Source organism: Gouania willdenowi, chromosome 1 (genome assembly GCF_900634775.1).
Source record: "Gouania willdenowi chromosome 1, fGouWil2.1, whole genome shotgun sequence".
NCBI lineage: Eukaryota > Metazoa > Chordata > Actinopteri > Blenniiformes > Gobiesocidae > Gouania > Gouania willdenowi.
The window spans coordinates 23,569,033-23,593,591 of NC_041044.1; the positions used below are offsets into that span (position 1 = coordinate 23,569,033).

Below are 24,559 nucleotides of genomic sequence, written 5' to 3' on the forward strand. Positions count from 1 at the left end.
AGTAACTTAGCCTATTGCTGAACTGTTGATTCAAGTTTCCAGCATTGCACAGACTATATTAAATGGTGATGTTTGACAGCAGTTGACCATGTCAGCAGACATTCTGACTAATGGTTGTACACCCAGGCTGAGGAGGTTGGGTGGTGTGGAGGTCCACTGGCTTGGTTCTGAATGTTCGGTCAGTATGGTGGGGGGGTATGAAAGAGTGATAAACCGATACATCGACCGATTTTTGGTGTTTTTTACGTGTATTGACATTGGCCGATGTGGGCTGCTGCGTTCGCCGATCCACATTATTTACAGAGAGCAGAAATGATTTTTACTTCTTGTTCTACATCATTTGTTTATATTATTTGTTAAATATTGTTTCCTTGGTGTCGTTCTAACTCACCTTTCTGTCTGTTCGAGACTTTCACCATTTTCAGTCAAGTCTGCACCTAAAGATTCAGTAAGAGGTAAGCAAGGGTAGGGATGTAACGATTAATCATAAGGCAGTTAAAAATCGATTCATAGGTATCACGGTTGATATCGATTTTCTGACAATTGAATCGCAGTACTTTTTTTTAACCAGCAGAGGGCGCCATCCGGAAGTGTTGGCGGCGGGCGGAGTCTGCTAATACTTTCTTTCTGGCCGCCTTCTACTCTTAAATATGTTAATAAATGATTCATTACCCCTTTAGCACCGAAATAATATCTGTAATATTACTTGAATATCTGTAAAAGTCACGTTTTTCTATTAGCTCTGTCTGCTAGCATAGCTTCTCTTCTTCACTGCAAGATATCTGCATGCCAACCGACCACTGTGTTACCCGCGCCCTCTGCTGGTCCAAACAAATATGACGTAAATCAGTGCAATGACGGTTTTTTTTTTTTTTTTTTTTTTTTTAAAGTCCAATTGTTAAGGCACAAAATACATTTTCAGTTGCACTTTTAAAAGAAAAAGAACTATTATGCAGTTTTGCATTGTTTATTATAGAACCAGAATTTAAATTAATAGGCTTCATTTTCATTTGTATTATTCCTTTATTTATTTCATTCAAGATTTATTTTTAGTTAAATTGCATTGTTTTGAATAGTTTATCAAGGAATTCTTTTGACAATGAAAAATAAAAGGAAAATAATACAGTATTTGTCTACAGTCCCATTTTGTAAATGAAAAAATCGTGAGAGAATCGTATCGTGAACCCAGTATCGTGAATCGAATCGTATCGGGAGTTGAGTGAATCGTTACATCCCTAAGCAAGGGTATTGTTCAGTTTAGCAAAAGATGGACAGAAAACGCAAATCTTAGTCAGTCTAGCTCAGGTTCATTGTCCAGGTGAGTAGTTTCATACAATGATAATGATTATAATTAGGGCTGTGTTGTGTATGTATCACTTTTACATAAATAGATTTAAGAACTGCAAACTTACTACTTAAATCATTTATCATTGGACCTGTTTTTGACAACAGGTTTTGTTCATTACTGTACATTTTGCTCAAGCACTGATCAAACTTTTGAAACTTTGTCTATGTTTTGCTGCAGAGGGGATCCTGCCAGTCCAAAGTGAACTCCTGATGGACATCTCAGTACTCCAGCAGAGCTTCTATCTTCAACACCATGTGCATTAGAAACTCCAATACACGTTTGAGTGCTTTCCTTAACCAAGGCAGGACCCAGTGACTCATTATTCTTGATCGTCAGGGGCAAGTGACTTTTTGTTTATTCATTCTATCATGGATTACCAGCCATATGTATATGGACACATGCTGTATTCTCAAGATATATACTGCTTTGTGAGTATAGAAACAAAATACATGATCTGTACAGTTTGTTTTATAGATGAAATGATAATTTTCTTTTTGTTTATCAGTAATATTCACTACCTTAGTTATATATGAGAATCTTTAGATTGTTCTAGATTTAGTGGTTGCTAATGTAAAATGTACGGTAAACCATTTATGCTCCTCATTATACTGTATTTTTAAAGGTAAAATACTGGCAGCTGTGGTTGCCAGGATTTTACCGTAAAATGTATCCGGTCAAAATAAATTGTTGTAATTAGATATACAACTTTACTGTGTTTTTTAAATACTCAGAGGCCATTCAAACACCACGGGAGGCCCTGGAGCTGGAGCCACGCAACAACGAGATCTACGATGAGGTCTCCACGATGATAAAAAAGCACAGTGAGGACAGTGAGGACGATGAGAAGATGTTGGAGAACCCATCCAGCACCCACAAACATCAGGCCAAGTCAGCATGGGGTTTGAGCTGGAAGTGGCTGCTTGGTGCCACTGCAGTAGCCATTGGTGGCATCGCTCTGTCTGTGGCCATCTATGCTAGAAAGTGATTCAAGAACTGTCGTAACAACACGACTTAAACACTGGAGCACATCTGGCAGTGCATTCTGACCATGTGGTCCATGAGGGTGAAAATATTTATCAGTTTATGACCTTCTCACTGTCACTCTCTGATCTCTGCTATGTATGTGTACAAATTATGTCATCATCCTCTACAGTTACAAGATGCATTTTGTAGGCGAACAAATGGGAATTAATCTTAAAAAAATATTAATTTGAATATGTTTGTTTACCAGGAGTGCCATCTGAAATTGAGGTTCAATAAAAGTTTAAATGCAAAAAAACAATGTTTAAATGTGTACATTTTTATTTTACAAGCATCTATTCATATAGGTTACATGCATGATGATGATAAATACAGGGTGACTACAAGTAGGAAGAATATAAGAATATGAAAATAATCAGTTGTTTAAGAACATTATCCAAATGTGTTTATTAATGTGGAAAGAAAACAAAAATATCAACATTGTCCAAAATGATATTTATTGTAACACATTTCTTACAACATTTAATATCAGTGAACAATAAACCAGAAATCAAAACTGACTGGAACCTGTGAACAAACCAAATGCCAAAGTGCTTTTATCAGATCCTTCACTGTGTAATGCCATATGTGGAGCTTTGATCTAAAATCAGGCCTTCTAAGAAAATGTAAATAACTTGACTAAAACTGGCTTTTGAAGGAAAAAATAAATTATCAATCAATACAAATATGTTTCCAGCAAAGAAGCCACTAAACCATACTATTTGCTCATATTAATTGTCACTGACCAACCCATATGAACAGCTTAATTTCTGTTCTGGCTAATGAAACCTTATATTTCTATTATGGGCCCACCTTAGACATAACAATGTGAACACACAATTTTCATTTGAAATGTTGTGAAAACAGAAATTCTGGGGTGAGGTAAAAGAGGTAGGTGAGAATGTAAGGGAAAGAGAAAATGCCTGACTGGACATCAAGGCATGTGCCTGAGTTAAGTTGATTTGTCTTCCAGCTCCCTCTCAACTAGAGCTGCAACAAATTATTATTTTCATAATCGATTAATTGGTCAATAAATTAATCGATTAATTGAATTAAAAAAAACATCACATTTTTATTTTCAGCCTCCCATTGTGAATGTAGTGACAGGTCACCCTAAGGTAGACTTCATTAGCTACACGTGTCCATATATCAGCAGTGAGAGACAGTTTGCTGTTTGTGTTAAATGCAAATCTTCGCTTTCTTTAAAGTCTTCATATTTTATCTCCATGTGCTTTGTAAAATGTAAAATGTGTCGTTGAGGGCAGAATATGACCTGATAGTGTGTGTGTTGTTTTTTTTTACTCACTTTTATAATTTTTTGTTTGGTGTATTTTCCTGTAATGTATGTTTTTTGGAGTCATTATGTGTATTTTTGTATCTTTCTGTTGTGTTTTTGTATAATTATAGTTTTTTGTTGCCATTGGAGTGTGATTTTGTTGTCATTTTTTGTAGAAATATTTTGTTTTGTGTATTTGTATGTTTTTGTTGTTTGGTGTATTTTTCTGTAATGTATGTTTTTTGGAGTCATTTTGTATGTTTTTTTATCTTTCAGTTGTCTTTTTGTACATTTTTTGTGTAAGTGTTTTTGGTTGCCATTATAAAGTGATTCTGGAGTCAATTTGTGTACTTTTTGTATAAATATTTAGTTTTTTCTTTTATTTTACTCATTTAGTATATTTTTATTATAAATAAATAAATACTTTGTGTGTGTTCCCGGTAAATGTTTGAGACGCTGATAACCAAACTCCATAGACATTGTAGCGCCAATCAGAAAAGTAACAAAACTGCGCAAAACAAAACGAAAAGCTCCAAACTACATGAGTGAGAAAGTAAATTAAAGTATTATGTACAATTCGGCTGTCTTTTTTTTTTTTAAAACAAAAATCTTTTTTTACCTTTGAACAAAGTGGTCAGAGCTGAGCTTCCATGCACGGCACCACAGAGATTCCGCAGTTTTCTAGATGGAGTATTGAACGGGTTGGGAAAGTTGTCTGCAAAAGACTCACCAGTGGCTGACGGTTTCAAATGATCTATTCAGAGAGCTCCCGTGTTTCGGTCTAAACTATCATCTCTCTCACTCGTGTGTTTACAGTCCGTGTCTGCTTGGCTGTGTGTGCAGCGATTGGCTCTGGCCGCACACGTGACTCTTGCTCGGGTGAGGAGCTGTGTAGTGAAATAAATATAGATGGTGCACTACTAGCGCCCCTCACACCCTGAGGTCAAAAGCTGAACAGGTTTCATTTCGGGGCCGTCCAGAAGTGAAATAAAATTAAAAGAAACTTTTTGAAATGACCAAATTGCTCCAAAATAACAGATACACACACTTGGGGTATTTGGAACCCATTGACTAAGTTTCAGGTCAAACTCCACACGCACGCACACACACACAAACATTCCTTGCTTTTATAGGTAGATAGTCTGCAAATTTCATGTCATATGTAAAATAAAAACAATAGATTAATTTTCCTTTCTCTTTACAATATTACTGTTTTTTTTGTGAACAGCATCAGAGGAGAGTGACAGGTGAAACAGTGTCAAGACAATGGTGGGAAAAACATGTTATTGACTGTGAATTTAGTCATTTGATTGTAATATGCAGTCTGTGCATTTTAAGCTCTGTGGTTATGTCTTAAACTTAGGGATGTAACGATTCACTCAACTCAACACTCAATAGACATGATGTCAGCTAATTGCTGTCTCTCTCCCAGTAAAGTTTTTATTTTTATTTTCAAGCAATAAAGTTAAAGTCACGTGTTTAGCCAACCAGACGCATGGAGAACGTAATTTCCGCTTTTTCTTCCGTCTACAACAAGGCAGATAATGAACCACTCGACAGCAATCGCCTTTCTTTTTGCGCTCCATGTTCATGTATTTCGTGATGACATGAACATCATGACATTTGTAGACAATCGCCAGTGGGGCATTATTTACTTGCTTTTATTTTCTATAATAACCCTATGGAATCAGCTGTACGTTCCAGCCAACACCGATGTTTCGACGATGGCCGAGGCGAGTAGATCTCTTATGAGCCCCCAGCCTCGGAAGCGAGACGGCGGATGCGAGCTGGCTGGGTGGGTGGCTCTATTGGTGGTGTGCTTCCCTTGGTGACATTGTCAACGCACAATGCTGTAAAGTGCCAATCATATTGTAACAGACTAAGTCCTATGTTACTGAGTTATGTTCCACGTGTAGTTTATTCAATGTTTAACAGGTGTTGTGGTTTCCGATGGCATTTGAATCATCGTTACGTGCAGCTTTCTCTGCCAATGTTTGTCTTTGTTTACATGTGTTCTGCCTGTTGATTGGCTGGGAGGCTGGGGAAGGGCGGGCGTCAGCAGAGAATTAGGGGTACATGATGTTTTAAGGCACGGGTGTCAAACTCCAGTCCTCGAGGGCCGGATTCCTGAGACTTTTAGATGTGTCCCTACTCAAACACTCCTGGTGGAGACCAATGTGTTGTGATCAAGCTCTGCAGAAGCATGATGACGAGCCACTCATTTGATTCAGGTGTGTTGGAGCAGGGACACATCTAAAAGTCTGAGGAATCCGGCCCTCGAGGACTGGAGTTCGACACCCGTGTTTTAAGGACTTCCATTATAGGGTGATAAATCTTTGATAACGGCTCAAGTCACGTCATTACAATACAGTATAAAACACACGGGCCTCACTAACATTACATTTTCACATTGTCCTGCGGGCCGCGAGAATGAGACCTCTGATGTAATGGATGTTCTCAGTCACAGCTTCGCTCTGTGGTTTCTTCATGTCTTTGACATTGTGAAGCCTGTTGTTGTTTGATATTTTCTGATGAAATGAGAATGATAGTATAGCATTAGTTTGTATTATAGCACAATTTACAACTACTCAATAATTAACTTGTTTTATTTGCATTATTAGGTTAAGGACAAAGAGCAAAACACACACATACACTAACACAAAAAGTACAAGTACCTTAAAAAAAATCCATCAAATTTAAGTAAATGTGATAAGTTACTTTAACCCCAGTTTAAATGTAATTAATCCAGCCTCACTCCTTTACAAACCAGACTTTAACTTTAAACTATTACCACCATTGTGTACAAGTTAAGTCTATATATAAAGCACATTTAAACACTGATTAAGCTGATAAAACTAAAATAAAAAAGTATCTCACACACGCACACGGGTGCACACAAACACTGACGCGATTTAATTCCAAATTGAACTTAATTCCAAACTAGGTGGCTGGTTTATTCTGTTTTTAATTCAGAATTAAATAATTACTCTTTTTTGTAAACAGTTAACAAAGCTTAAATTCGCTTTAAGGTAAGGACCAAAGTGTGTTACTGTTGAGCTGTTGCTTCAAAACAACAATCAAAATAAAGGTGTAAACAGTTCTCGTGTGGTCTTCTGTGTTACAGCCAGTGTCACTTTTGACAGTCGCTAGTACTAAACTATACTAGTTTCGAAAGAAATAACGCCATTACCGTTACAATATGGTGCGTTTGTCTGTTACTTTGCTTGCTGCAGTCATGGCGAGTCAATGCGAGAGCAGGACGTGCTTTTCAGAGTGGAAATACGCGCAATATTTTTGTCTCCAAAAGATGCATCAGTGAAGCTAAGCTAACACTGCGGCTGGATTTTAACGGACTGTGATTGTTATCCAGGGACAGGTCAGCTAAACTATCGGACGGTATGTTGTTGTAAATATGCAGCCTGTCGCTACTGCTGAGTCACTGCTAACAGGAGCTCATTAGCTGTGAATTAGCTATTAAACATTTATTTTATAAGCATTTTCAACAGCATAATGTGCACCTAGAAGATGCACAGCTTACTTTACATTACTGTGCCAAGGCTGAAAAATTTCTGTTTTAATTTTGGAGCAGCTGTTTTGTGCTTTATATTCACATTGTTTATGGTTGTTTTATAGCAGTTGATCAACAGTGGATTATTATATTATTACAGCACTAATATGAAGCTGTACGGACACAAATGATTCAAAATAAATAATATATTCTTTAATTCTAAGGAATTCAAAGGTTACTTTTTCTAGTAATGCATTACTTTTTGTTGTAAGTAATCAAAATGGTATCTGGGCAAAAATTGTTAGTTATGTTTATTAACATATTTACTCATATATTTACTCAGACTTTATTCTTTTTAAGGCTTTAAGTTGAGACTTTTCATTTCTGCTGTCTCATGTTTTCTGCTCTCTTCTCGAGGTCAGCTTCCCAAAACACATCTTATCCCTCAGACACAGAGGCATCACACACTCACATGCCTACACACACTCACATAGTCACACATACACACCCAATACACATCCATTCATACACTCAAACAACATACACGCACACACCTCCAACACTCACGACAATCAGGAGATACCAGAGAACTGGTTGTTTTGACCTAAAGAAGATACTGTCTCTTTTCACCCTCTTCTCTCACCTCCACCCTGTCCTCTTTATCTCCTGGGGGGAGGAGGGAGGGGGACTGAGGGGGAATATACGTGATGAGTTAGAACTGTGGACCACTCGATCATCGGACGTCTGCCCGGGCGGTCACTAATTTTTGTCCATCTTTGTACTCTTTTTTATTTAGTTTTATAATAAACCTTTTTTTATAAAATCATCAATGCCCCGACTGGACTCCATCACTCAACCAGAGCATAAATCATGTCTCCAAATGAGGTCAACCGCAAATTTGCCGTGACATTAGTAACTGAGTTACTTTGTGAATGAAGTAACTGGTAATGGTTACTTTTTTTCAGTAACTAGCACAACACTGGTTACAGCCGACAATAATAATGTTGGTTGTGTGTTTCTCCCGATAGACGTTATCGACGTGATACGTCATGTTCGCCCCCTGTCCAATCAGAGCCTTCCCAACCCCCAGACCTAAAGTGGAATTAACTAAAGCCAAATAAACCGGTTTTCCATGTAAACCTCATTTCGGGAATTACTATTACCATGTAAACATGAAGCAGAAGACTTTAATTCCGAATGATTTAACGCAGAATAACTCATTCTGAATTAAAAAAAAAACATCATGTACCCGTGGCCAAAGAACAACCCTTGATATGCCAAGAAAGAACTCCACATCATAGAACATCAAAGGGAGAGAAAAAAGTAGAACTCCAAAAAAAGAACAAAAGGCAGAACTAAAAGCCCAGAGCTCATAGAGCAGACAGTTCCTAAGGAGGAAAAAAACAGACCGAGTGTGAAAGCCCAACGCTGCAGATAAGAGAGAATAGGAAACAACTGGAACAGCCCCTGATTCAAAGAAAGACTAATACATCCCGGAATTAACATCCTGAGACACAGCCCCTAAGCTACTCTTAAACGGTAAATCTCATGGTGCAACCATCTTTTGGCACAAAGGACAATCCAACAACAGGTCAATTATGATTACAGTGACCAGCATTTTTTCCAATTACAATTAAATCACAATTATTATTATTCACTTTTAAAATGGTAAAATGTGGGAAAGCTTGATATAAACATTTTATAATATTTTAACTACATATGTGTAGAACATGGTTCACCAGTTTTGCATTAAGTAATAATTGACATTTCTTATAGAATTTTAAAGGCAATTATAATTACAAAGTAAATTATCTTAACTCAACTAGAATTTAATGAGATTACGACAGCAACAGATTTTTAAAATTACAATTGCAATTATAACTTCACCATCTTTGTAATTAATTATCAATTACATGATTACAATTTGTACTGACCCCAACCCTGCTCAGAAGCTGCCAGCTAATAATGGTAATCTAGTTTGTTTCAGTAGTACTTGTAATATGGTTTCTTGTGTTTCAGGTTGTTTACCAAAGCAGTGACAGTGCACCAGTCATGGAGAGATGGAATGGGATTGACTTGGATCTGTCCAAGATGTTAGAAGCTGACCCCCAACTGCCTGATGATAAGTGGTTAGATATCTTTGGAAATGGTCATCTACTGAAAAAGGTGCTGCAGACTGGAGGAGGAAGAGACAGTAGGCCGCATCGTGGACAGATTGTGAAGATTCATCTAATAACACGTCTGTTGAATGGGATGCTGATCGACGATGAACCGGATTATTCGTTCACTGTGGGAGACTGGGAAGAGATCCGGGCACTGGATGTGGCAGTGCAACTCATGGGAGTGGGAGAGAAGGTGCTCCTCCAGGTTCCGTTTGCGGCTGAGTTTGAAATTACGCTCCTGGAAGTTACTGATGCTCCAGACCTGACGCTGCTGCCCCCCACTGAGAAGACTGATCTGGCCACCTGCAAGAGGGAGCAAGGCAATGTCCTTGATCAGCACAGAGACTACGACTACACCACCCACAAGCATGACACTGCCCTGCAAACAACAGAGTCCATTTCTAAAGATGATATGTTCTGAAAAGGAGAACGAGCTGATGGAAGTGAAAGTAAAATGTTTGAACAACATGGCTGCTTCTATGCTGGAACTAGACCACAATGATGAAGCGCTACAGAGCTGCAGCGCAGCGCTGACAGATCAGCCTGAAAATGTGAAAGAACATTTCCACATGGACAAGGAACTGGCCTTGCAGGATAAATACTCAGAGGCCAGTCAAACACCACGGGAGGCCCTGGAGCTGGAACCACGCAACAACGAGATCCACGATGAAGTCTCCACGATGATAAAGAAGCACAGTGAGGACAGCGAGGACGATGAGAAGATGTTGGAGAACCCGTCCAGCACCCACAAACATCAGGCCAAGTCAGCATGGGGTTTGAGCTGGAAGTGGCTGCTTGGTGCCACTGCAGTAGCCATTGGTGGCATCGCTCTGTCTGTGGTCATCTATGCTAGAAAGTGATTCAAGAACTGTCGTAACAACACGACTTAAACACTGGAGCACATCTAGCAAAAATATTAATTTGAATATGTTCGTTTAGGAGTGCCATCTGAAATTGAGGTTTAATAAAAGTTTAAATGCAAAAAAAACAATGTTTAAATGTGTACATTTTTATTTTACAAGCATCTATTCATATAGGTTACATGCATGATGATGATAAATACAGGGTGACTACAGGTAGGAAGAATATAAGAATATATATTTAAGACTTTTTAATACCACCTTAAAGAAAATTTAAGACCAAACTTATGATGGAAATACAGACCAAAGGGAAAATAGATTGTTTTACCATTAAAGGCATTGATGACAGTTAATATAATGTACAATAAAGAAAAATGAAAATAATCAGTTGTTTAAGAACATTATCCAAATGTGTTTATTAATGGTAAATGGACTAGATTTATTTAGCACCTTATAACCACACTGAAGCAGTCCCAAAGCGCTTTACATATCAGCTCATTCACCCAATCACTCTCACATTCACACACCAATGGGACAGGACTGCCATGCAAGGTGCTAGTCAACCATTGGGAGCAACTTAGGGTTCAGTGTCTTGCCCAAGGACACTTCGACACATAGTCTGGTACTGGGATCGAACCCCCAACCTCTCGATCAGAAGACGACCCTCTACCACCTGAGCCACGGTCACCCGTGGAAAGAAAACAAAAATATCAACATTGTCCAAAATGATATTTATTGTAACACATTTCTTACAACATTTAATATCAGTGAACAATAAACCAGAAATCAAAACTGACTGGAACCTGTGAACAAACCAAATGCCAAAGTGCTTTTATCAGATCCTTCACTGTGTAATGCCATATGTGGAGCTTTGATCTAAAATTAGTTTGCTGTTTGTGTTAAATGCAATCTTCGCTTTCTTTAAAGTCTTCATATTTTATCTCCATGTGCTTTGTAAAATGTAAAATGTGTCTTTGAGGGCAGAGCTGTGTAGTGAAATAAATATAGATGGTGCACTACTAGCGCCCCCTCACACCCTGAGGTCAAAAGCTGAACAGGTTTCATTTCGGGGCCGTCCAGAAGTGAAATAAAATTAAAAGAAACTTTTTGAAATGACCAAATTGCTCCAAAATAACAGATACACACACTTGGGGTATTTGGAACCCATTGACTAAGTTTCAGGTCAAACTCCACACGCACACACACACACACAAACATTCCTTGCTTTTATAGGTAGATAGTCTGCAAATTTCATGTCATATGTAAAATAAAAACAATAGATTAATTTTCCTTTCTCTTTACAATATTACTGTTTTTTTTGTGAACAGCATCAGAGGAGAGTGACAGGTGAAACAGTGTCAAGACAATGGTGGGAAAAACATGTTATTGACTGTGAATTTAGTCATTTGATTGTAATATGCAGTCTGTGCATTTTAAGCTCTGTGGTTATGTCTTAAACTTAGGGATGTAACGATTCACTCAACTCAACACTCAATAGACATGATGTCGGCTAATTGCTGTCTCTCTCCCAGTAAAGTTTTTATTTTTATTTTCAAGCAATAAAGTTAAAGTCACGTGTTTAGCCAACCAGACGCATGGAGAACGTAATTTCCGCTTTTTCTTCCGTCTACAACAAGGCGGATAATGAACCACTCGACAGCAATCGCCTTTCTTTTTGCGCTCCATGTTCATGTATTTCGTGATGACATGAACATCATGACATTTGTAGACAATCGCCAGTGGGGCATTATTTACTTGCTTTTATTTTCTATAATAACCCTATGGAATCAGCTGTACGTTCCAGCCAACACCGATGTTTCGACGATGGCCGAGGCGAGTAGATCTCTTATGAGCCCCCAGCCTCGGAAGCGAGACGGCGGATGCGAGCTGGCTGGGTGGGTGGCTCTATCGGTGGTGTGCTTCCCTTGGTGACATTGTCAACGCACAATGCTGTAAAGTACCAATCATATTGTAACAGACTAAGTCCAATTTTACTGAGTTATGTTCCACGTGTAGTTTATTCAATGTTTAACAGGTGTTGTGGTTTCCGATGGCATTTGAATCATCGTTACGTGCAGCTTTCTCTGCCAATGTTCGTCTTTGTTTACATGTGTTCTGCCTGTTGATTGGCTGGGAGGCTGGGGAAGGGCGGGCGTCAGCGGAGAATTAGGGGTACATGATGTTTTAAGGCACCTGAGACTTTTAGATGTGTCCCTACTCAAACACTCCTTGTGGAGACCAATGTGTTGTGATCAAGCTCTGCAGAAGCATGATGACGAGCTATTCATTTGATTCAGGTGTGTTGGAGCAGGGACACATCTAAAAGTCTGAGGAATCCGGCCCTCGAGGACTGGAGTTCGACACCCGTGTTTTAAGGACTTCCATTATAGGGTGATAAATCTTTGATAACGGCTCAAGTCACGTCATTACAATACAGTATAAAACACACGGGCCTCACTAACATTACATTTTCACATTGTCCTGCGGGCCGCGAGAATGAGACCTCTGATGTAATGGATGTTCTCAGTCACAGCTTCGCTCTGTGGTTACTTCATGTCTTTGACATTGTGAAGCCTGTTGTTTGATATTTTCTGATGAAATGAGAATGATAGTATAGCATTAGTTTGTATTATAGCACAATTTACAACTACTCAATAATTAACTTGTTTTATTTGCATCATTAGGTTAAGGACAAAGAGCAAAACACACACATACACTAACACAAAAAGTACAAGTACCTTAAAAAAAATCCATCAAATTTAAGTAAATGTGATAAGTTACTTTAACCCCAGTTTAAATGTAATTAATCCAGCCTCACTCCTTTACAAACCAGACTTTAACTTTAAACTATTACCACCATTGTGTACAAGTTAAGTCTATATATAAAGCACATTTAAACACTGATTAAGCTGATAAAACTAAAATAAAAAAGTATCTCACACACGCACACGGGTGCACACAAACACTGGCGCGATTTAATTCCAAATTGAACTTAATTCCAAACTAGGTGGCTGGTTTATTCTGTTTTTAATTCAGAATTAAATAATTACTCTTTTTTGTAAACAGTTAACAAAGCTTAAATTCGCTTTAAGGTAAGGACCAAAGTGTGTTACTGTTGAGCTGTTGCTTCAAAACAACAATCAAAATAAAGGTGTAAACAGTTCTCGTGTGGTCTTCTGTGTTACAGCCAGTGTCACTTTTGACAGTCGCTAGTACTAAACTATACTAGTTTCGAAAGAAATAACGCCATTACCGTTACAATATGGTGCGTTTGTCTGTTACTTTGCTTGCTGCAGTCATGGCGAGTCAATGCGAGAGCAGGACGTGCTTTTCAGAGTGGAAATACGCGCAATATTTTTGTCTCCAAAAGATGCATCAGTGAAGCTAAGCTAACACTGCGGCTGGATTTTAACGGACTGTGATTGTTATCCAGGGACAGGTCAGCTAAACTATCGGACGGTATGTTGTTGTAAATATGCAGCCTGTCGCTACTGCTGAGTCACTGCTAACAGGAGCTCATTAGCTGTGAATTAGCTATTAAACATTTATTTTATAAGCATTTTCAACAGCATAATGTGCACCTAGAAGATGCACAGCTTACTTTACATTACTGTGCCAAGGCTGAAAAATTTCTGTTTTAATTTTGGAGCAGCTGTTTTGTGCTTTATATTCACATTGTTTATGGTTGTTTTATAGCAGTTGATCAACAGTGGATTATTATATTATTACAGCACTAATATGAAGCTGTACGGACACAAATGATTCAAAATAAATAATATATTCTTTAATTCTAAGGAATTCAAAGGTTACTTTTTCTAGTAATGCATTACTTTTTGTTGTAAGTAATCAAAATAGTATCAGGGCAAAAATTGTTAGTTATGTTTATTAACATATTTACTCATATATTTACTCAGACTTTATTCTTTTTAAGGCTTTAAGTTGAGACTTTTCATTTCTGCTGTCTCATGTTTTCTGCTCTCTTCTCGAGGTCAGCTTCCCAAAACACATCTTATCCCTCAGACACAGAGGCATCACACACTCACATGCCTACACACACTCACATAGTCACACATACACACCCAATACACATCCATTCATACACTCAAACACCATACACGCACACACCTCCAACACTCACGACAATCAGGAGATACCAGAGAACTGGTTGTTTTGACCTAAAGAAGATACTGTCTCTTTTCACCCTCTTCTCTCACCTCCACCCTGTCCTCTTTATCTCCTGGGGGGAGGAGGGAGGGGGACTGAGGGGGAATATACGTGATGAGTTAGAACTGTGGGCCACTCGATCATCGGACGTCTGCCCGGGCGGTCACTAATTTTTGTCCATCTTTGTACTCTTTTTTATTTAGTTTTATAATAAACCTTTTTTTTATAAAATCATCAATGCCCCGACTGGACTCCATCACTCAACCAGAGCATAAATCATGTCTCCAAATGAGGTCAACCGCAAATTTGCCGTGACATTAGTAACTGAGTTACTTTGTGAATGAAGTAACTGGTAATGGTTACTTTTTTTCAGTAACTAGCACAACACTGGTTACAGCCGACAATAATAATGTTGGTTGTGTGTTTCTCCCGATAGACGTTATCGACGTGATACGTCATGTTCGCCCCCTGTCCAATCAGAGCCTTCCCAACCCCCAGACCTAAAGTGGAATTAACTGAAGCCAAATAAACCAGTTTTCCATGTAAACCTCATTTCGGGAATTACTATTACCATGTAAACATGAAGCAGAAGACTTTAATTCCGAATGATTTAACGCAGAATAACTCATTCTGAATTAAAAAAAAAACATCATGTACCCGTGGCCAAAGAACAACCCTTGATATGCCAAGAAAGAACTCCACATCATAGAACATCAAAGGGAGAGAAAAAAGTAGAACTCCAAAAAAAGAACAAAAGGCAGAACTAAAAGCCCAGAGCTCATAGAGCAGACAGTTCCTAAGGAGGAAAAAAACAGACCGAGTGTGAAAGCCCAACGCTGCAGATAAGAGAGAATAGGAAACAACTGGAACAGCCCCTGATTCAAAGAAAGACTAATACATCCCGGAATTAACATCCTGAGACACAGCCCCTAAGCTACTCTTAAACGGTAAATCTCATGGTGCAACCATCTTTTGGCACAAAGGACAATCCAACAACAGGTCAATTATGATTACAGTGACCAGCATTTTTTCCAATTACAATTAAATCACAATTATTATTATTCACTTTTAAAATGGTAAAATGTGGGAAAGCTTGATATAAACATTTTATAATATTTTAACTACATATGTGTAGAACATGGTTCACCAGTTTTGCATTAAGTAATAATTGACATTTCTTATAGAATTTTAAAGGCAATTATAATTACAAAGTAAATTATCTTAACTCAACTAGAATTTAATGAGATTACGACAGCAACAGATTTTTAAAATTACAATTGCAATTATAACTTCACCATCTTTGTAATTAATTATCAATTACATGATTACAATTTGTACTGACCCCAACCCTGCTCAGAAGCTGCCAGCTAATAATGGTAATCTAGTTTGTTTCAGTAGTACTTGTAATATGGTTTCTTGTGTTTCAGGTTGTTTACCAAAGCAGTGACAGTGCACCAGTCATGGAGAGATGGAATGGGATTGACTTGGATCTGTCCAAGATGTTAGAAGCTGACCCCCAACTGCCTGATGATAAGTGGTTAGATATCTTTGGAAATGGTCATCTACTGAAAAAGGTGCTGCAGGCTGGAGGAGGAAGAGACAGTAGGCCGCATCGTGGACAGATTGTGAAGATTCATCTAATAACACGTCTGTTGAATGGGATGCTGATCGACGATGAACCGGATTATTCGTTCACTGTGGGAGACTGGGAAGAGATCCGGGCACTGGATGTGGCAGTGCAACTCATGGGAGTGGGAGAGAAGGTGCTCCTCCAGGTTCCGTTTGCGGCTGAGTTTGAAATTACGCTCCTGGAAGTTACTGATGCTCCAGACCTGACGCTGCTGCCCCCCACTGAGAAGACTGATCTGGCCACCTGCAAGAGGGAGCAAGGCAATGTCCTTGATCAGCACAGAGACTACGACTACACCACCCACAAGCATGACACTGCCCTGCAAACAACAGAGTCCATTTCTAAAGATGATATATGTTCTGAAAAGGAGAACGAGCTGATGGAAGTGAAAGTAAAATGTTTGAACAACATGGCTGCTTCTATGCTGGAACTAGACCACAATGATGAAGCGCTACAGAGCTGCAGCGCAGCGCTGACAGATCAGCCTGATAATGTGAAAGAACATTTCCACATGGACAAGGAACTGGCCTTGCAGGATAAATACTCAGAGGCCAGTCAAACACCACGGGAGGCCCTGGAGCTGGAACCACGCAACAACGAGATCCACGATGAGGTCTCCACGATGATAAAGAAGCACAGTGAGGACAGCGAGGACGATGAGAAGATGTTGGAGAACCCGTCCAGCACCCACAAACATCAGGCCAAGTCAGCATGGGGTTTGAGCTGGAAGTGGCTGCTTGGTGCCACTGCAGTAGCCATTGGTGGCATCGCTCTGTCTGTGGTCATCTATGCTAGAAAGTGATTCAAGAACTGTCGTAACAACACGACTTAAACACTGGAGCACATCTAGCAAAAATATTAATTTGAATATGTTCGTTTAGGAGTGCCATCTGAAATTGAGGTTTAATAAAAGTTTAAATGCAAAAAAAACAATGTTTAAATGTGTACATTTTTATTTTACAAGCATCTATTCATATAGGTTACATGCATGATGATGATAAATACAGGGTGACTACAGGTAGGAAGAATATAAGAATATATATTTAAGACTTTTTAATACCACCTTAAAGAAAATTTAAGACCAAACTTATGATGGAAATACAGACCAAAGGGAAAATAGATTGTTTTACCATTAAAGGCATTGATGACAGTTAATATAATGTACAATAAAGAAAAATGAAAATAATCAGTTGTTTAAGAACATTATCCAAATGTGTTTATTAATGGTAAATGGACTAGATTTATTTAGCACCTTATAACCACACTGAAGCAGTCCCAAAGCGCTTTACATATCAGCTCATTCACCCAATCACTCTCACATTCACACACCAATGGGACAGGACTGCCATGCAAGGTGCTAGTCAACCATTGGGAGCAACTTAGGGTTCAGTGTCTTGCCCAAGGACACTTCGACACATAGTCTGGTACTGGGATCGAACCCCCAACCTCTCGATCAGAAGACGACCCTCTACCACCTGAGCCACGGTCACCCGTGGAAAGAAAACAAAAATATCAACATTGTCCAAAATGATATTTATTGTAACACATTTCTTACAACATTTAATATCAGTGAACAATAACCCAGAAATCAAAACTGACTGGAACCTGTGAACAAACCAAATGCCAAAGTGCTTTTATCAGATCCTTCACTGTGTAATGCCATATGTGGAGCTTTGATCTAAAATTAGTTTGCTGTTTGTGTTAAATGCAATCTTCGCTTTCTTTAAAGTCTTCATATTTTATCTCCATGTGCTTTGTAAAATGTAAAATGTGTCGTTGAGGGCAGAATATGACCTGATAGTGTGTGTATTGTTTTTTTTTACTCACTTTTATAATTTTTTGTTTGGTGTATTTTCCTGTAATGTATGTTTTTTGGAGTCATTATGTGTATTTTTGTATCTTTCTGTTGTGTTTTTGTATAATTATAGTTTTTTGTTGCCATTGGAGTGTGATTTTGTTGTCATTTTTTGTATAAATATTTAGTTTTGTGTATTTGTATGTTTTTGTTTGTTTGGTGTATTTTTCTGTAATGTATGTTTTTTGGAGTCATTTTGTGTGTTTTTTTTTTATCTTTCAGTTGTCTTTTTGTACATTTTTTGTGTAAGTGTTTTTGGTTGCCATTATAAAGTGATTCTGGAGTCAATTTGTGTACTTTTTGTATAAATATTTCGTTTTTTTCTTTTATTTTACTCATTTAGTATATTTTTATTATAAATAAATACTTTGTGTGTGTGTTCCCGGTAAATGTTTGAGACGCTGATAACCAAACTCCATAGACATTGTAGCGCCAATCAGAAAAGTAACAAAACTGCGCAAAACAAAACGAAAAGCTCCAAACTACATGAGTGAGAAAGTAAGCTCCCGTGCTTCGGTCTAAACTATCATCTCTCTCACTCGTGTGTTTACAGTCCGTGTCTGCTTGGCTGTGTGTGCAGCGATTGGCTCTGGCCGCACACGTGACTCTTGCTCGGGTGAGGAGCTGTGTAGTGAAATAAATATAGATGGTGCACTACTAGCGCCCCCTCACACCCTGAGGTCAAAAGCTGAACAGGTTTCATTTCGGGGCCGTCCAGAAGTGAAATAAAATTAAAAGAAACTTTTTGAAATGACCAAATTGCTCCAAAATAACAGATACACACACTTGGGGTATTTGGAACCCATTGACTAAGTTTCAGGTCAAACTCCACACACACACACACACACACAAACATTCCTTGCTTTTATAGGTAGATAGTCTGCAAATTTCATGTCATATGTAAAATAAAAACAATAGATTAATTTTCCTTTCTCTTTACAATATTACTGTTTTTTTTGTGAACAGCATCAGAGGAGAGTGACAGGTGAAACAGTGTCAAGACAATGGTGGGAAAAACATGTTATTGACTGTGAATTTAGTCATTTGATTGTAATATGCAGTCTGTGCATTTTAAGCTCTGTGGTTATGTCTTAAACTTAGGGATGTAACGATTCACTCAACTCAACACTCAATAGACATGATGTCAGCTAATTGCTGTCTCTCTCCCAGTAAAGTTTTTATTTTTATTTTCAAGCAATAAAGTTAAAGTCACGTGTTTAGCCAACCAGACGCATGGAGAACGTAATTTCCGCTTTTTCTTCCGTCTACAACAAGGCGGATAATGAACCACTCGACAGCAATCGCCTTTCTTTTTGCGCTCCATGTTCATGTATTTCGTGATGACATGAACATCATGACATTTGTAGACAATCGCCAGTGGGGCATTATTTACTTGCTTTTATTTTCTATAATAACCCTATGGAATCAGCTGTACGTTCCAGCCAACACCGATGTTTCGACGATGGCCGAGGCGAGTAGATCTCTTATGAGCCCCCAGCCTCGGAAGCGAGACGGCGGATGCGAGCTGGCTGGGTGGGTGGCTCTATTGGTGGTGTGCTTCCCTTGGTGACATTGTCAACGCACAATGCTGTAAAGTGCCAATCATATTGTAACAGACTAAGTCCTATGTTACTGAGTTATGTTCCACGTGTAGTTTATTCAATGTTTAACAGGTGTTGTGGTTTCCGATGGCATTTGAATCATCGTTACGTGCAGCTTTCTCTGCCAATGTTCCTCTTTGTTTACATGTGTTCTGCCTGTTGATTGGCTGGGAGGCTGGGGAAGGGCGGGCGTCAGCAGAGAATTAGGGGTACATGATGTTTTAAGGCACGGGTGTCAAACTCCAGTCCTCGAGGGCCGGATTCCTGAGACTTTTAGATGTGTCCCTACTCAAACACTCCTGGTGGAGACCAATGTGTTGTGATCAAGCTCTGCAGAAGCATGATGACGAGCCATTCATTTGATTCAGGTGTGTTGGAGCAGGGACACATCTAAAAGTCTGAGGAATCCGGCCCTCGAGGACTGGAGTTCGACACCCGTGTTTTAAGGACTTCCATTAAAGGGTGATAAATCTTTGATAACGGCTCAAGTCACGTCATTACAATACAGTATAAAACACACGGGCCTCACTAACATTACATTTTCACATTGTCCTGCGGGCCGCGAGAATGAGACCTCTGATGTAGAGGATGTTCTCAGTCACAGCTTCGCTCTGTGGTTTCTTCATGTCTTTGACATTGTGAAGCCTGTTGTTGTTTGATATTTTCTGATGAAATGAGAATGATAGTATAGCATTAGTTTGTATTATAGCACAATTTACAACTACTCAATAATTAACTTGTTTTATTTGCATTATTAGGTTAAGGACAAAGAGCAAAACACACACATACACTAACACAAAAAGTACAAGTACCTTAAAAAAAATCCATCAAATTTAAGTAAATGTGATAAGTTACTTTAACCCCAGTTTAAATGTAATTAATCCAGCCTCACTCCTTTACAAACCAGACTTTAACTTTAAACTATTACCACCATTGTGTACAAGTTAAGTCTATATATAAAGCACATTTAAACACTGATTAAGCTGATCAAACTAAAATAAAAAAGTATCTCACACACGCACACGGGTGCACACAAACACTGGCGCGATTTAATTCCAAATTGAACTTAATTCCAAACTAGGTGGCTGGTTTATTCTGTTTTTAATTCAGAATTAAATAATTACTCTTTTTTGTAAACAGTTAACAAAGCTTAAATTTGCTTTAAGGTAAGGACCAAAGTGTGTTACTGTTGAGCTGTTGCTTCAAAACAACAATCAAAATAAAGGTGTAAACAGTTCTCGTGTGGTCTTCTGTGTTACAGCCAGTGTCACTTTTGACAGTCGCTAGTACTAAACTATACTAGTTTCGAAAGAAATAACGCCATTACCGTTACAATATGGTGCGTTTGTCTGTTACTTTGCTTGCTGCAGTCATGGCGAGTCAATGCGAGAGCAGGACGTGCTTTTCAGAGTGGAAATACGCGCAATATTTTTGTCTCCAAAAGATGCATCAGTGAAGCTAAGCTAACACTGCGGCTGGATTTTAACGGACTGTGATTGTTATCCAGGGACAGGTCAGCTAAACTATCGGACGGTATGTTGTTGTAAATATGCAGCCTGTCGCTACTGCTGAGTCACTGCTAACAGGAGCTCATTAGCTGTGAATTAGCTATTAAACATTTAATTTAAAAGCATTTTCAACAGCATAATGTGCACCTAGAAGATGCACAGCTTACTTTACATTACTGTGCCAAGGCTGAAAAATTTCTGTTTTAATTTTGGAGCAGCTGTTTTGTGCTTTATATTCACATTGTTTATGGTTGTTTTATAGCAGTTGATCAACAGTGGATTATTATATTATTACAGCACTAATATGAAGCTGTACGGACACAAATGATTCAAAATAAATAATATATTCTTTAATTCTAAGGAATTCAAAGGTTACTTTTTCTAGTAATGCATTACTTTTTGTTGTAAGTAATCAAAATAGTATCAGGGCAAAAATTGTTAGTTATGTTTATTAACATATTTACTCATATATTTACTCAGACTTTATTCTTTTTAAGGCTTTAAGTTGAGACTTTTCATTTCTGCTGTCTCATGTTTTCTGCTCTCTTCTCGAGGTCAGCTTCCCAAAACACATCTTATCCCTCAGACACAGAGGCATCACACACTCACATGCCTACACACACTCACATAGTCAAACATACACACCCAATACACATCCATTCATACACTCAAACACCATACACGCACACACCTCCAACACTCACGACAATCAGGAGATACCAGAGAACTGGTTGTTTTGACCTAAAGAAGATACTGTCTCTTTTCACCCTCTTCTCTCACCTCCACCCTGTCCTCTTTATCTCCTGGGGGGAGGAGGGAGGGGGACTGAGGGGGAATATACGTGATGAGTTAGAAGTGTGGGCCACTCGATCATCGGACGTCTGCCCGGGCGGTCACTAATTTTTGTCCATCTTTGTACTCTTTTTTTATTTAGTTTTATAATAAACCTTTTTTTATAAAATCATCAATGCCCCGACTGGACTCCATCACTCAACCAGAGCATAAATCATGTCTCCAAATGAGGTCAACCGCAAATTTGCCGTGACATTAGTAACTGAGTTACTTTGTGAATGAAGTAACTGGTAATGGTTACTTTTTTTCAGTAACTAGCACAACACTGGTTACAGCCGACAATAATAATGTTGGTTGTGTGTTTCTCCCGATAGACGTTATCGACGTGATACATCATGTTCGCCCCCTGTCCAATCAGAGCCTTCCCAACCCCCAGACCTAAAGTGGAATTAACTAAAGCCAAATAAACCGGTTTTCCATGTAAACCTCATTTCGGGAATTACTATTACCATGTAAACATGAAGCAGAAGACTTTAATTCCGAATGATTTAACGCAGAATAACTCATTCTGAATTAAAAAAAAAACATCATGTACCCGTGGCCAAAGAACAACCCTTGATATGCCAAGAAAGAACTCCACATCATAGAACATCAAAGGGAGAGAAAAAAGTAGAACTCCAAAAAAAGAACAAAAGGCAGAACTAAAAGCCCAGAGCTCATAGAGCAGACAGTTCCTAAGGAGGAAAAAAACAGACCGAGTGTGAAAGCCCAACGCTGCAGATAAGAGAGAATAGGAAACAACTGGAACAGCCCCTGATTCAAAGAAAGACTAATACATCCCGGAATTAACATCCTGAGACACAGCCCCTAAGCTACTCTTAAACGGTAAATCTCATGGTGCAACCATCTTTTGGCACAAAGGACAATCCAACAACAGGTCAATTATGATTACAGTGACCAGCATTTTTTCCAATTACAATTAAATCACAATTATTATTATTCACTTTTAAAATGGTAAAATGTGGGAAAGCTTGATATAAACATTTTATAATATTTTAACTACATATGTGTAGAACATGGTTCACCAGTTTTGCATTAAGTAATAATTGACATTTCTTATAGAATTTTAAAGGCAATTATAATTACAAAGTAAATTATCTTAACTCAACTAGAATTTAATGAGATTACGACAGCAACAGATTTTTAAAATTACAATTGCAATTATAACTTCACCATCTTTGTAATTAATTATCAATTACATGATTACAATTTGTACTGACCCCAACCCTGCTCAGAAGCTGCCAGCTAATAATGGTAATCTAGTTTGTTTCAGTAGTACTTGTAATATGGTTTCTTGTGTTTCAGGTTGTTTACCAAAGCAGTGACAGTGCACCAGTCATGGAGAGATGGAATGGGATTGACTTGGATCTGTCCAAGATGTTAGAAGCTGACCCCCAACTGCCTGATGATAAGTGGTTAGATATCTTTGGAAATGGTCATCTACTGAAAAAGGTGCTGCAGGCTGGAGGAGGAAGAGACAGTAGGCCGCATCGTGGACAGATTGTGAAGATTCATCTAATAACACGTCTGTTGAATGGGATGCTGATCGACGATGAACCGGATTATTCGTTCACTGTGGGAGACTGGGAAGAGATCCGGGCACTGGATGTGGCAGTGCAACTCATGGGAGTGGGAGAGAAGGTGCTCCTCCAGGTTCCGTTTGCGGCTGAGTTTGAAATTACGCTCCTGGAAGTTACTGATGCTCCAGACCTGACGCTGCTGCCCCCCACTGAGAAGACTGATCTGGCCACCTGCAAGAGGGAGCAAGGCAATGTCCTTGATCAGCACAGAGACTACGACTACACCACCCACAAGCATGACACTGCCCTGCAAACAACAGAGTCCATTTCTAAAGATGATATATGTTCTGAAAAGGAGAACGAGCTGATGGAAGTGAAAGTAAAATGTTTGAACAACATGGCTGCTTCTATGCTGGAACTAGACCACAATGATGAAGCGCTACAGAGCTGCAGCGCAGCGCTGACAGATCAGCCTGAAAATGTGAAAGAACATTTCCACATGGACAAGGAACTGGCCTTGCAGGATAAATACTCAGAGGCCAGTCAAACACCACGGGAGGCCCTGGAGCTGGAACCACGCAACAACGAGATCCACGATGAGGTCTCCACGATGATAAAGAAGCACAGTGAGGACAGCGAGGACGATGAGAAGATGTTGGAGAACCCGTCCAGCACCCACAAACATCAGGCCAAGTCAGCATGGGGTTTGAGCTGGAAGTGGCTGCTTGGTGCCACTGCAGTAGCCATTGGTGGCATCGCTCTGTCTGTGGTCATCTATGCTAGAAAGTGATTCAAGAACTGTCGTAACAACACGACTTAAACACTGGAGCACATCTAGCAAAAATATTAATTTGAATATGTTCGTTTAGGAGTGCCATCTGAAATTGAGGTTTAATAAAAGTTTAAATGCAAAAAAAACAATGTTTAAATGTGTACATTTTTATTTTACAAGCATCTATTCATATAGGTTACATGCATGATGATGATAAATACAGGGTGACTACAGGTAGGAAGAATATAAGAATATATATTTAAGACTTTTTAATACCACCTTAAAGAAAATTTAAGACCAAACTTATGATGGAAATACAGACCAAAGGGAAAATAGATTGTTTTACCATTAAAGGCATTGATGACAGTTAATATAATGTACAATAAAGAAAAATGAAAATAATCAGTTGTTTAAGAACATTATCCAAACGTGTTTATTAATGGTAAATGGACTAGATTTATTTAGCACCTTATAACCACACTG

At 38.7% G+C, this 24,559-nt stretch overlaps 3 pseudogenes; all 3 read left to right on the forward strand.

Annotated features, from left to right (window-relative positions):
• Positions 1-8,501: 8,501 nt before the first annotated feature.
• LOC114469345 (peptidyl-prolyl cis-trans isomerase FKBP8 pseudogene) lies at positions 8,502-10,268 on the forward strand (annotated as a pseudogene).
• A 4,827-nt stretch (positions 10,269-15,095) lies between these two features.
• Positions 15,096-16,864, forward strand: LOC114468918 (peptidyl-prolyl cis-trans isomerase FKBP8 pseudogene; annotated as a pseudogene).
• Positions 16,865-22,419: 5,555 nt separating this feature from the next.
• LOC114469048 (peptidyl-prolyl cis-trans isomerase FKBP8 pseudogene) lies at positions 22,420-24,188 on the forward strand (annotated as a pseudogene).
• The last annotated feature ends 371 nt before the right edge of the window (positions 24,189-24,559 follow it).